The sequence below is a fragment of the Corvus moneduloides genome, chromosome 10 (genome assembly GCF_009650955.1).
Source record: "Corvus moneduloides isolate bCorMon1 chromosome 10, bCorMon1.pri, whole genome shotgun sequence".
NCBI lineage: Eukaryota > Metazoa > Chordata > Aves > Passeriformes > Corvidae > Corvus > Corvus moneduloides.
Genome location: NC_045485.1, coordinates 72499 through 84684, shown reverse-complemented (window position 1 = coordinate 84684; position 12186 = coordinate 72499).

Below are 12186 nucleotides of genomic sequence, written 5' to 3'. Positions count from 1 at the left end.
GAAGAGAAGAGCAGTAAATTCTTCCTTACAAAAGCTCATTGCCCACGTGTGGTGTCCTCCAGTTCTTGTTTCATGGCAAGGAAGGGGAGGATTTTGCCTTAATTCTTCTGCTGGTCCATGTGTAGAGCACAGTCTCTGGGAGTAACACAAGCCTTCTGGCAATACCGGATTTGTTAAACACACCCTTCTATCAGGGCATAGGTCAGCTAAATTGAAACATTAGAGTAAAGCTCTATGCACCACTGTATTCAAATTAAGGGGCCAATTTTTCATCTGACTGCAATGACAAATGCAGAGGAAGTCTGCTGACTTGAACAGAACTAGTTCAGCTTTACAGCAAGAAACTGAGGGCAAAGTGTGGCCCAGCAGGTGCTGGGCAGTTCATGGCTGCAGAGTTTTTTCTGTCTCCCCTGGAGATCCCTGCAGTGAACACAACTCATCTGCTCCCCAGGAGAGGAGAAATGAGACCAGGAAGAAAAGCAAACTGCTTTATACAGTGACATCTCTCTAATAGCCACCTCCTGTCCTCATCCTTCCTCTGCCCCCTTTCAATCAAAGAAATCTCTCTCGAAAGCACAAGAATGGCTTCTGTACTGATCATCTGATACACAGTTTCAGCTTGTGATTTTGGAGACAAAACAGCTCCTTCAGGAGCATCCCCAGTAACCCAGCTAACAGAGGCCTCACACCGGTGCAGGTCTATTAATGCCGTAAAATATTACCGTGTCCCGCAGCCATAGGGAAGAGGAGAGAAGATCCAGCAGGCAGGAATTGTGCAGCAAGATTGATTTCTTTAATTATTTTACAAACTCTTTTATAGACTTTTTTCTTCATAGTCTAATTGGACAAGGGATCAGCCACCCCTTGGGGATGATTGTCAAGATTTCCTAAAACATCCATTGTCAAAATATTTTTCTACTATAGCGTAAACAAGGCTTCTCAAGGTTGCAGGTGTTTCATTGTTTATAGAACTCTGCTACTATCGTCTGTGAGAGAGAAAAGTCTCTCACGGACTTAGAAAGTAGCAAGAAAATTCTTGCTAGCAGCATTTTTGTATCTACACAGGTCTCTCACACACACGATGCTCAAAGCTGGCAGAGCTAAAGCGCTCCCACACTCCAGTGAAGCTTCAGCCCCACCAGCTGGACTCTCCCCATACCTCAATATCCTGGTGTCCCTGGGGGAGGATGGTCCCTTGGCTGGGAGTCATTGTAAACTCCTTTGGCTCCACATAAAAATGAATTCCCTTCCTCCAGGATGGGTCATTATTGTTGCACATTTGATCATAATAGGTAACAACAGGCCCTGAACCATCGTCCGGAATGCAGAGCTTGAATGTCAGGGATGCCGAAGAGGTGTTAGTGAGGCAAAATACTTGGTGTAGGGAAGGCCTAGGAAAAGGACACAAATATCCATTCAGGCACCAATTACATCATGACTCCTGGTGTGAATATCTTGGTAGGATGAAAGTGTGCTTGGAGTTTTGTAGAGAAATGGCTGAGTGAACAGGGACGTGTATGTGCACAATCCAAGCTATATTAGTGAACTGTCCTTGACTAGGGAAAAAAGAGATGAGCAATGCTGATGTGGCAAGCCAACAGGATGTTGGGGAGGGGGATGCTGACCACAGAGAGAGGAAGACTTATGTTAGTTAGTCGCATGCATATTAATCTAACCAATTGCTTGCTATTAAAGGCCGTGTGAACAGTAGCTGTAACCCAATAGTATGGAGCTTGCTTATGCGTGCTTGGAGAATTAGGGTATAACTATGGGACTGACAACAGAATAAATGGAGTTCCATCATATCTCTATGAGAAGCATGGTTCATCCTGGCAGATCTCTGGCTATTTCTGGCGCCTGACCAGGGACTGTTCCTCAGAGGAAGATACGCTCGCTGATCACCGAAAGAAGGGTGACGATGACGAGCGACAGAGACACTGCAGGCGGAGAGTGTCGACCGCGAGTCAAAGGACGTCGGTCAGGCCGGTAAGAAGGGTCGCTACCTTCCCTCCGTGATACCCTGCTAGCATGGATTTAGGGTTTGTGGCAGCACAGAAATTACTCCTCAGTATCCTCGCTAAGCGAGGGGAGGAGGTCAAGGAAAAGGATCTAAATAAGCTCGTTTTATGGGCGCAGGAGCATGGACATTTGCAAGTCCCCCCCTCTTCTTCGATGCAGCCAAGTGGAGGGAAGTAGGGGATCACCTCTGGGACTGTACTATCCAGGGAAAAGGTGTAGGTTACGGGTGGGTTCGGTCGGACGGATGGAGACGGAGACGAGAGATCTCTATAGTCTGATCTTGGGACACATGGGGTTTATTGCAAAGGGCGTGGGTATAGGGGCACTGCTCAGAGCTGCCAGACTCAGCTCTGAGCAGGCCCAAGAGAGCAAGAGAGTAAGCGGGTGAGAGAGAGAGAGAGTAAGAGCAAGAGTGGAAGTAAGAGCAAGAGTAAGAGTGGAAGTGCAGTAAGAGCAAGAGTGTCTGAAGTCCTGGTTACAATACAATAAATCATCTTCTGTACTGAATATTCTAATTGTCACTAACCAATCTAATACAAGATACAAATCCTATAGCATTTACATACAGCCTATAAGAGTTCTTATATTACCATAGAGTGTTACATCTTAACTTCTAAAAACTACTCTTTGGACCCCTTCTGCTGAGCTAGTAGGGTCTGCTCTGACCCTTGGACCTGCTTGCAATCAAAGGGTATTGTTCCATCAAGAGGGGATTACCTTCAGTTGGCCATACCATTGTTTTCCAGTTGTTCAGTAAGTAAGACTTGGTATTTCAAAAGTGGCTTTCATTTCGATGTTGCCTGTAGTTTTCATATTCCCAAAATCTTTTGTCAGGCAATCATATTTATAAGGCTTTCCTGTTTCATCTTCCCCAACAAAAGGGAAAGAAATGACAAACTTAGGGCCCACCTGGAGAACTGTTATAAATGCCTCGAAAAATATGCAAGCCAAATTGAAAGTAGCTGCGGCTGCGGTGGAGGCAATTGCAACACCGGCTGGGGTTGTCACTCCTGCCCGAACTATGCAGCGCAGGGGGCTGAGTGGACTGTTTAAAAGCCCAAGCGCGATAAAAGGGCAGAAAGCAGAGAAGCACTTTGAGACTGTCAGTGAGCTCCTGCAGGAGCAGGAGAAAGAGCTCTTGCAATCAGAGCCAAAAGAGGAAGTTACCGCCACTGTGCCTCAGAGCAAACTGAAGGCAAACGTGGAAGTTACAGTCGACCAGTCAATGGTCAGGGCAACGGGCAGTCCTTCTTGTCAGCAGCGCCTCTACCCTGCTTGCCCGCCCCCTCCACCTCCACTGCCAGCAGAGATTCATCCCGGACCACAGACTGCTTCTCTGCCACAGACTGTTTTTCGGCCAGAGCCACAGACTGTTCCTCTGCCAGATGATGACATACCAATGACAGAGGCGACAAATGAGCTACCTGCTCATCCCCCAGGATCTTGCGTGAACCCACAAGCATTGGAAAGATGGGCTCATCAAGTAGAAGAGGCAGTGCATCAAATGAAACCACACTTTGATTGTGCTCTGTCTTCTATGGAAGAAAAGCTCCATCGGAAGCACGAGCCACAACAGGGTCCCACTGAGTCCCGGAAGGGTGTGGCCCAGACAGCCCTGCAACTACAGGAGTGGGCTCAAGTAGAGCCCTCCGCTCCACCTCCCGACTTCGATAACACACCACCTCCACCCTATGTCACGGGCACTCCCACTACTTCTCAATTGGGACAGAGGTGGTCTGGAATTATAAAAGATGATATCCTGGAGGGAGACTGGGAAGCGGCAGGGCAAATTGCCTGCCGCATCATATTCCAGAATGGTGAACGACGGTATGAGCAGCATTGCTGGAAAATTTTACAACAAGCCAAGAAGTCTGTAACAGATCATGGAATAAAATCTGAGGCTGCCCTCGTGGCCTTGGATTGAATTTTTTACAGCAGATACCAACTCTCCTATAGACAGCACTAACCTGGCAAGGCTTCTGTTGACACCTTCCCAGTTCCTTCACTGGGAGCGAGAGTGGAAAAGACTAGCACAGATGGAGGCCAATCGTCCGCGACAGCAGAATGAACCTCTATACGGTATCAACCCAGACATGTTGACCAGGTCTGGAGTATATGGACATTTACAAGTGCAGCTTCAATACCCGTTGCCCATACATCATCTGTCAGTGCAGCTTGCCCGCCAAGCCTTCAACGCAGTACCTGATTCCCGGCCTCAACCCAGCTTCGCCACCATCCGACAAAGCCATTTTGAAGGATACTCGCATTTCATCGATAGGCTTTGGCAAGCTCTGGCCAGCCAATCAGACATGACAGAGGACGCAAAGCAGAGTATGTTTAAGTTGTTGGCATTTGAAGGAGCCAATCCAAATACGAAACGTGTCCTCGCCACCCTTCCAAGGGGTGCGGAAGTCAGTGATATGCTCGAGCTAGCCAATCGAGCGGTACAATGTCGCGACGGAGGGAGAGCCCGGACGCTCAATATGAGTGATCAACAAGCTTCCGTTTATTGATCAGTCGTGGATTACAGATATAGTGTGACTAATGAGGCTTATGCATATTCCAAAAGGCGCAAGCTGAGTGGTTTACGGCACTGCCGCCGACCCCTCCCTTTAGTTCTACCTTTGTGGTCAGCAAGTTCCTCTTTCCCATGCCTAAGTTCCTCTTTTTCCCATGCCCCGACCATAAGCTGTCTCTTGTTAACTGTACTGCTCACCAAGGCCAGCATGTCCCCGCTGTATCAGCACAAGGCCTTGATCAGCTGCAGAGGGTCTATGCATCCTTTCTCACGTAGCTCAGCTATTATACAAGATGAGTGTGATATTCTGCTAAATCATGCTCTATAAGCTGCAAAGAGTCTACGTGTCCTCAGTCACGTAGCCAATTCTCTACAGTACAACAACAACAAGGACAAGTTATGGCCAGTATGGTAGCAGAGGCCATAAAACCTGCTACGAAGCTCCTGGCCACCACAGTTACAAGGATGGGGGTTAAATCACAAGAAGAAGAGTCAGGAACTTGCTTTCACTGTGGCCAAAAAGGACATTTTCGTCGCATTTGCAAGGTGGCTGTATGGTGTCAATGCCAAAAGGATACCCATTCTACAACCGTATGTAAGAGGTCAAAAAATGGGAAATCCAGCACGAGGCCTTACCACGCTCCGACACAAGTAGTCGGCCAGGCATCAGTGTCTAAGACCTTCCCTCCCCACCACCAGGGGAAGCCTGGGAGTCGATTTGGCAGCAGCAGTGAATATCACCTTGAAGGACAGCACTGTCCACAAAATTCCCATGGGTATTTTTGGCCCCGTGGTAGAAGTGGACAGTTCATTTGGAGCATTGCTATTAGGGAGATCATCAACAAGACTTGCTGTACTAGTAGTCTTACCAGGGGTCATTGATGCTGATTACACTGGAGAAATTATAATTTGCGCTTATACCTTGTTTTCCCCCCTTACCCATTAAAGTGGGACAACGGATTGCTCAGCTCGTGTTTATAGACAAGCCCGCAGGAGAAGAAATTTATGCTCGTCCTTATCGCAAAGACCATGGCTTTGGGTCCACCGGGGAAACAGTTGTCAATTTTGTACAGCAAATGAAACTTTGGCCCGTGGTCACTATTACCATGTTAAATGACACCGAGACACATCAAATTACTGCAATGATGGATACAGGCGCTGATGTTACAATCATCAACAGAGACAAGTGTCCTTGACAGTGGTCTCTGTGTCCTGCAATTGATGCAGTACAAGGTATAGGGGAAGGAACCACCCTCATGCGCAGTTTGCAAGCAATAAAGATGAAGTTGCCAGAAGGGCAAGAAATTACTCTTTGCCCATATGTCATGACCCTTCCAGGGGGCTTGGGAGGTCTCATCAGACGAGACATCCTCAGCCAGATAGGGGCCACATTAAATGTGCCAACACCTTTTTAGGTGTGGCCACTGCAGAACAGCTGCCTACCCCGAGAATTCCATGGAAAACTGATAAATTTGTATGGGTAGAGCAGTGGCCTTTAAATGAAGAGCGGCTCCAGATTGCTAAGCACCTGATACACGAACAATTGCAAGCAGGCCACATAAAGCCCTCCATCAGTCCATGGAATACACCCATCTTTGTAATTCCCAAAAAATCCGGAAGGTGGCGCCTTTTGCATGATCTACGAGCAGTAAATGAAGAAATGTGGCCTATGGGCGCCCTCCAGCCTGGCATGCCATCTCCTACTATGTTGCCTCGAGACTGGGAAATTTTGGTTCTTGATCTTAAGGACTGTTTTTTCACTATTCCCTTACGATCCGAAGATACTGTGCGCTTTGCTTTCACAATCCCCTCTGTCAATAAAAGTGCCCCAACAGAAAGATATGAATGGATCATCCTGCCTCAAGGCCTGAAAAACTCTCCCACTATGTGTCAGTTATACGTGCATTGGGTGTTGGAACCAGTTCGAGAGCACTTTTCTGCCACCATCATCTACCATTACATGGACGATATTCTGTTTTGTCAGCAACGACCATTTACTGATGAAGATGTTTCTTACATCACTCGATTGCTACAGAACAGAGATCTTATAGTGGCACTAGAAAAAGTGAAACGATCAAGCCCCTGGAAGTATTTGGGATGGGTGCTTACCTCTAGCTCCGTACGCCCTCAAAAAGTGACTCTTGCCACTGATGTCACCAGCCTACACGATGCTCAGACTTTAATTGGTGACTTACAATGGGTCCGCAACATAACAGGGCTCCAGAATGATGAAATAGCTCCACTAATGCCCCTATTACGCGGTACCTCTCCTCAATGCCCTGTCCAGCTTAGCGACGACCAGCGCTGCTGTTTGCAGCATCTTGGGAACAAGATAACAGGTGCCTTTGCTGATCGCTGCTTCCCAGACGAATCCATAGGAGTGCTTGTATTTAACCAAGAGGCTTCCCCTTTTGCAATGCTCTGTCAATGGCCAGCCTGGCAAAAGGAAAAGGGGGGAAATGACCCTGTTGATAACACAGTCTGTAGTGCCAGGCTGCAGCAACAACAGCAACAAACACAAGCACCCGACAAAGTGACAACAAAGCAACCGAAAACTCCAGATGACAAATTTGCCCTATTGGAATGGGTGTTTATGTCGCACATGCCTCCAATGAGCATTTGGGCCAGAACAGTGGCAATTGCCTACTTGATTCGCAAAGCCAGGACTAGGACTCTTGAAATTGGTGCTATGGAACCTGCATTCATAGCTTTACCTCTGAAAGCAGAGTCAAAAGAATGGATGTTACAACACTCTGAACCGCTATAAGTGGCATTACTGGCCTACCCCGGAGATGTTATTGATTGGTACCCAAAGGATGCACGACTCCAAATGTTAGGGAAACAACTGTGGCTTGAGTCTGCAAAGGTGTCCAAGCGTCCTGTAAAGGGATGTACGGTATTTACTGATGCAGGCAAACAAAGTAGAAAAGCTGCCTGCACGTGGCTAGAGGGGACCACATGGAAGCATCACCTGGTGTATGGAACTGATCAGGACTCGTTACAGACACTTAAATTAGCTGCAGTAGCGTGGGCACTAATACAGTGGAGAACAGAACCATTGAATGTGGTATCCGATTCATTATATGTGGTGGGTGTAGTGATGAGAATCAAGGATGCTTTGATTAAACCACCCAGCAACCCACGACTTGGACAGTTGTTCTTTAAAGTGCAGCAAGCATGATAGGACTGAGCCATGCAGTATACTGCACATCAGAAGTCACCTCTCCGACTGAGGATTAGGCGAAGGCAATACCTGAGCTGATGCCTTGGTTAGCCCGCTATTGAAGGCACCTCAACACTCTTTTGCAGCAGCCCATAACAGTCATGCTATGTTCCACCAATCCGCAAAGGCCTTGCAAAGACAGTTCTGCATTACCAACACTGATGCATACGGGATTGTGAAGGCCTGCCCACAGTGCAGCCAGCACGGCTCAAGTTTAGGCCTCGGAGTGAACCCAAGAGGGCTGCAGGCGTGCGAACTGTGGCAGATGGATGTCACATCTGTGCCTGAATTTGGGCGTTTAAAATACGTGCATGTCACTGTAGATCCCTTTTCTAAAATGATATGGGCTACTGCACAGGCAGGAGAGAAGGCAATCCATGTGATTCACCACCTAACTGCATGTTTTGCCATCATGGGTGTACCAGACTCCTTAAAAACTGATCATGGGCCTGCTTATGTGGGGGGTCGAGTGCAGAAGTTTTTACAGCTATGGGGTGTTAAGCATAGTACCGGCATTCCTCATGTGTCTACAGGACAGGCTATTGTAGAACAGGCCCATCGGACAATCAAGGAGTATTTAGCTAAACAGAAGGGTGCTGAGCAAACGGATCCTGTAATTAGGCTGCAACAGGTACTGTTCACTCTAAATTTTTTTAGTTTGGCAGGAGATGCTGAATAGCCCCCCATAGTCACACATAACAGCCATATTAGGTTACAAGCCACCCCAGGGGTACAAATTTGTTATAAAGACCCACGGACGGGACAATGGGGGGGTCCAGCTCCATTGTTATTTAACAGTCGAGGTTATAGCTGTGTTTCTACAGATACCGGACCAATATGGGTTCCTAGCAGATGGACCAAGCCTGCTCCCAGTCCCACTGTCGACAAAAGCAGCTCCAGCGAGTGCATGACCGACTGAGCCAGGACGTGGCACGTGCAGCAGATGTTCCCAATCTTTGGGAAGTGAACCTTTGCTTGGTGGCCGATGACCTCACATTTGGACGACCACTCGGAGTCTGGGAACAGTCACCGAGTGTGCATGCTAATCACCGCAGAAATTGTTTATGCTGTTATAATAGCTTGTGCTTGCGCTTGTGCTGTGGGGGCTGTGGGGAAGAGCTTACTAGGGGAACTTGGAATGTAGATGAGCGAGGTAGTTTATGCCGAGAATGTTATCAATTGCCTGAGACAAGAAGTTTTAGGCAGTGTGCGTCTATCGTGTTCAGAATTCCACCACAACAGATAAGAGTTAGCTCATTCAGGGATCCACACAAGTTTGTACTAAGTTTGGAAGTGTGGGCAGGGAAGGAAGCCATCAGACATCTGCAAGTGAGTAAAAAGACCATTGTAACCCAGGCATGGTGCCCTACATGTGGCTCCTCCTCTCAAGTACTTTCACCCTGAGTAAAGCTGTGATAACTTCAGTGTCAGAGAAAATGTGTGGGTAACATGGGCTCACCAGGCGAACCAGACAGACTTCTGTCTGGCTGTGGTGTCAGCAGCAGATCCATTTCACACATGTCTTATTGGCGTGCCATGGATCTCACTCGAGGACACGTTTCAAAAATGGGTGACAGATATAGGGAAAATCAATGAGGAGGTGGAGCAACAAATGCAAAACAAAAGAAACTGGGGCGAGTGCTTAGGTTGTTGGTCTAGTTATTGGCACTCCTTGCAGCAAACCCGTATTATTGCCAATTTAACAAAAAATGCAACCTTGCCTCTTCAAGAGCTACAGCTTTATGGGTCCCTTCTTCCCAGTACTCTTGTTAACGTAACACCATGGACCAACTGTTCCAATGTGGTGCCTCCAATGCAATATGCCAATGGGTCTGGGGTTTTCGTCTTTGGAGATCCTTGGGAGGACTATCAGGCACGACAGGGCATGGCCTCCATTCCATGGAAACAGAACGTATCAGGACACTCCATCAGAGGCTGGAACGTGCCAGCCACGTTACGAGGAGCTGAGTCTATTGACACAACCAGAGGAAAGGTTTTACCTCCTGGAGTGTTTTTGATATGTGGAGATAGAGCATGGAATGGGATTCCGCATAGTCCGATTGGGGGTCCTTGCTACCTGGGAAAGCTAACTATGTTTGCCCCTTCTATACGAGCATGGAAAAACATTACGGCATCAAAAAGTTGGAAAAGTAGGATGCGGAATAGATACCAGTGTAGTGTTTCCACATTTGATAAAGATTGTAATGATAAGGTAAACATTATGAGTTTGAGTGCGTTTATACCACTGGCTATTTTTAACCCAGGGGGTGCTGCAGCTCATGGCTATAAAATTCTGAAAAAGTTGGCTTGTTGGTCAGAAAAGGAATTTAATAGGACTTCCCATATATTAAATGAACTTTTAACTGATGTAGATAGCATTAGGCATGCTGTACTACAAAATCGAGCCGCGATTGATTTTTTATTGCTAGCTAACGGCCATGGTTGCGAAGAGTTTGAAGGTATGTGTTGTATGAACCTATCAGACCATTCCCAGAGTATCCATCGACAGCTCTCAGAACCGCAAGATGCTTTTCAGAAGATACAGATCCATACAGACAGCTTCTCTGAGTGGCTGTCCTTGCTTGGACTGACAGGGTGGTCAGGAAACCTGGTTCAAGAAGGATTACGTCTGCTAGCTACACTAGTAATTGTGGCAATAATAATTTGTTGTGGTTTTGGGTGCATACGGAAAGCTTTAGAGAAAGTTGTTCATTGAGCTTGGCTTGTGCAAGAAGAAAAAGGGGGAATTGTAGAGAAATGGCTGAGTGAACAGGGACATGTGTACGTTCACAATCCAAGCTATATTAGTGAACTGTCCTTGACTAGGGAAAAAAGAGAGGAGCAATGTTGGCAAGCCAACACGATGTTGCAGAGGGGGATACTGACCACAGAGAGACTTATGTTAGTTAGTCGTGTGCATATTAATCTGTAACCAATTGCTTGCTATTAAAGGCCGCGTGAACAGTAGCTGTAATCCAATAGTATGGAGCTTGCTTATGCGTGCTTGAGGAATTAGAGTATAACTATGGGTCTGACAATAGAATAAACGGAGTTCCATCATATCTCTATGAGAAGCGTGGTTCATCCTGGCAGACCTCTGGCTATTGAGTTTAGCTTTTTGTTATCTGAACTACAGCTCACCGAGCAGCTGCATGAGGAATTAATCGTCACTTAGTTCCCTTTGACACTGATCCCAGACTGCTGCCTTGAAAATGCCCACTCTTAGCCCTGCTGAACACCACAAGTTTCTCTCTTTCTCATGGGGAGAAGCTCCCTCACCTGCTCCAAACCAGCACCAGTTATTTCTCACTGATGAGTGTGCACCCAGACCGAGCACTTACCTCTGAAAATTCAAGCTGTAAAATTCCCTGCTAAGTCTGCCAACATTGCCACTGTTTCCAAGGTGTATCAGCAATGAGCTGTCATTGAGAAGAAGCTACAGCAAAAGAAAGTGAGGATGGAATCAGGAAACAGAACGTGTTGCAAAGCACCCTAATGCAGTTTCTCCCTGCGGGATCCTTAAGGCATCTCTTTGTTTGGGCCAAACAGACTGAGCACGTGACAGCTCAGAGCCCAGTCCACTGGAGACAAATCTGAGCCTTGCTTCAAGATTCGCAGTTAGGAACCACATCACACCTCACCCAACAAATGGGGACATCACACCCGTGCTGCTCACTGTGATTGCTGCCTGCAAGGGTTTACCCCACTTCAGCTCTGAGATTTGCTTTCCATACTGGAAAGCCAGAGATACAGCCACGCATGGTGGGGGTGTCCCACAGAGTGCAAACACCAGCCACAACCTGCTCTGCAGTGGACATCTGGCTTGGCTGGCCAGCTCTGTGGAGAGGAGACTTCTCCCCAGGCTTCTCATCAAGAGTCATTTGAACACAGGTTGGGGGGAAAAGCCAACAGCAGGCACAGCCCAGAGCTCCTCCGTGCCCATCAACAGTGACCATTGCCGGCTCCAGCAGTGACTCCAGCACACAGGCAGAGAGGCACAAGAAGGACAAACACAGATGTCACAGCCTCAAACGAGACTGAGGTCACCACATGCAGACAACAGACAACAGTTAAAAAGAAGCAAAGACACAACAGCACTCTTCAGCTGAAGGGACCTGAGGAATGAAATTGGATTAAGCCAGATGAATCTCCTATTACAGAACCATGTTTCTACCTGCTGCCTTTCTTGTTTCATTTATTCAAAAGGCAGCTTAACAAGTGCCTCAGTGCTGATGCAGGGAGGGGAAGAAGCAGCTCATGAAGGCAATGAATTTTCTTTAAAAAGTTCATGAACTTCATTGTTATGGGTTCAGGCTTCGTAGCAAATTTTTCCCTTGGTCTGGGAAGGGGGATAGAGGTTTTGGGGGGTTTTGGCTGTGGGGGTGGGCTTTTGTGTTCGGGGTTCTTCAGGAATTGTGGCGTGATG